The sequence below is a fragment of the Schistocerca gregaria genome, unplaced genomic scaffold (assembly GCF_023897955.1).
Source record: "Schistocerca gregaria isolate iqSchGreg1 unplaced genomic scaffold, iqSchGreg1.2 ptg000386l, whole genome shotgun sequence".
Classification (NCBI taxonomy): Eukaryota; Metazoa; Arthropoda; class Insecta; order Orthoptera; family Acrididae; genus Schistocerca; species Schistocerca gregaria.
In genome coordinates, this window is record NW_026061828.1 from 1,937,279 (window position 1) to 1,940,281 (window position 3,003).

The window sequence follows — 3,003 nt, forward strand, 5'->3', positions numbered from 1 at the left end:
GGGACAATGTGAAAAGTGTTCATATGTAGTAAAAACCTTAGAAATCCGTCCGTTTTCGTCATTTGTTATCGAATCGACTTAAAGCCAGATCGTCAAATTGGCCCCTCTTTTCTCTGAAACGGTTGTACTTATCGTCTGCAAAGCTATGTCGCGTGCTGCGGTATGCGGAGACACTAAAAGCACCATAGTAGAACACAGATGAAGCTTCTAAGATAATGTAATAGCCAGTAAGAAGTAGTACTATTCAAGTTTTAGGTATCGATTATTGACTTTTTAGCTGGCTTTGGTTATCTGGACATGAGCTAGGACCTTAAGATTCTGCATGAAAGGAGGACTAGCAGCCGAGTTGCACGGGAGAATGTGAAAAATGTTCATATGTAGTAAAAACATGAGAAATCCGTCCGTTTTCGTCATTTGTTATCGAATCGACTTAAAGCCAGATCGTCAAATTGGCCCCTCTTTTCTCTGAAACGGTTGTACTTATCGTCCTCAAAGCTATGTCGCGTGCTGCGGTATGCGGAGACACTAAAAGCACCATAGCAGAACACAAATGAAGCTTCTAAGTTTATGTAATAGCCATTAAGAAGTAGTACAATTCAAGTTTTAGGTATCGATTATTGACTTTTTAGCTGGCTTTGGTGCCTTGGACATGAGCTAGGACCTTAAGATTCTGCATCAAAAGGAGGACTAGCAGCCGAGTTGCATGGGAGAATGTGAAAAGTGTTCATATGTAGTAAAAACCTGAGAAATCCGTCCGTTTTCGTCATTTGTTATCGAATCGACTTAAAGCCAGATCGTCAAATTGGCCCCTCTTTTCTCTGAAACGGTTTCACTTATCGTCTGCAAAGCTATGTCGCATGCTGCGGTATGCGGAGACACTAAAAGCACCATAGTAGAACACAGATGAAGCTTCTAAGTTGATGTAATAGCCAGTAAGAAGTAGTACAATTCAAGTTTTAGGTACTGATTAATTACTTTTTAGCTCGCTTTGGTACCTTGGACATGAGCTAATACCTTAAAGTTCTGCATGAAAGGAGGACTAGCAGCCAAGCTGCACGGGAGAATGTGAAAAGTGTTCATATGTAGTAAAAACCTGAGAAATCCGTCCGTTTTCGTCATTTGTTATCGAATCGACTTAAAGCCAGATCGTCACATTGGCCGCTCTTTTCTCTGAAACGGTTGTACTTATCGTCTGGAAAGCTATGTCGCGTGCTGCGGTATGCGGAGACACTAAAAGCACCATAGTAGAACACAGATGAAGCTCCTAAGATGGTGTAATAGCCAGTAAGAAATAGTACAATTCAAGTTTTAGGTATCGATTATTGACTTTTTAGCTGGCTTTGGTGATGTGGACATGAGCTAGGACCTTAAGATTCTGCATGAAAGGAGGACTAGCAGCCGAGTGGCACGGGAGAATGTGAAAAGTGTTCAGATGTAGTAAAAACCTTAGAAATCCGTCCGTTTTCGTCATTCGTTATCGAATCGACTTAATGCCAGAACGTCACATTGGCCGCTCCTCTCTCTGAAACGGTTGTACTTATCGTCTGGAAAGCTATGTCGCTTGCTGCGGTATGCGGAGACACTAAAAGCACCATAGTAGAACACAGATGAAGCTTCTAAGTTGATGTAATAGCCAGTAAGAAGTAGTACAATTCAAGTTTTAGGTATCGATTATTGACTTTTTAGCTGGCTTTGGTGCCTTGGACATGAGCTAGGACATTAAGATTCTGCATTAAAGGAGGACTAGCAGCCGCGTTGCACGGGAGAATGTGAAATGTGTTCATATGTAGTAGAAACCTGAGAAATCCGTCCGTTTTCGTCATTTGTTATCGAATCGACTTAAAGCCAGATCGTCACATTGGCCGCTCTTCTCTCTGAAACGGTTGTACTTATCGTCTGCAAAGCTATGTCGCGTGCTGCGGTATGCGGAGACAATAAAATCACCATAGTAGAACACAGATGAAGCTTCTAAGTTGATATAATAGCCAGTAAGAAGTAGTACACAAAAAATTTTAGGTATCGATTATTGACTTTTTAGCTGGCTTTGGTGCCTTGGACATGAGCTAGGACCTTAAGATTCTGCATCAAAAGGAGGACTAGCAGCCGAGTTGCACGGGAGAATGTGAAAAGTGTTCATATGTAGTAAAAACCTGAGAAATCCGTCCGTTTTCGTCATTTGTTATCTAATCGACTTAAAGCCAGATCGTCACATTGGCCGCTCTTCTCTCTGAAACGGTTGTACTTAACGTCTGGAAAGCTATGTCGCGTGCTGCGGTATGCGGAGACACTAAAAGCACCATAGTAGAACACAGATGAAGCTTCTAATATGATGTAATAGCCAGTAAGAAGTAGTACAATTCAAGTTTTAGGTATCGACTATTGACGTTTTAGCTGGCTTTGGTGATCTGGACATGAGCTAGGACCTTAAGATTCTGCATCAAAAGGAGGACTAGCAGCCGAGTTACACGGGAGAATGTGAAAAGTGTTCATATGTAGTAAAAACCTGAGAAATCCGTCCGTTTTCGTCATTTGTTATCGAATCGACTTAAAGCCAGATCGTCAAATTGGCCCCTCTTTTCTCTGAAACGGTTGTACTTATCGTCTGCAAAGCTATGTCGCGTGCTGCGGTATGCGGAGACAATAAAATCACCATAGTAGAACACAGATGAAGCTTCTAAGTTGATATAATAGCCAGTAGAAAGTAGTACACTTCAAGTTTTAGGTATCGATTATTGACTTTTTAGCTGGCTTTGGTGCCATGGACATGAGCTAGGACCTTAAGATTCTGCATTAAAGGAGGACTAGCAGCCGCGTTGCACGGGAGAATGGGAAATGTGTTCATATGTAGTAGAAACCTGAGAAATCCGTCCATTTTCGTCATTTGTTATCGAATCGACTTAAAGCCAGATCGTCACATTGGCCGCTCTTCTCTCTGAAACGGTTGTACTTATCGTCTGCACAGCTATGTCGCGTGCTGCGGTGTGCGGAGACACTAAAAGCACC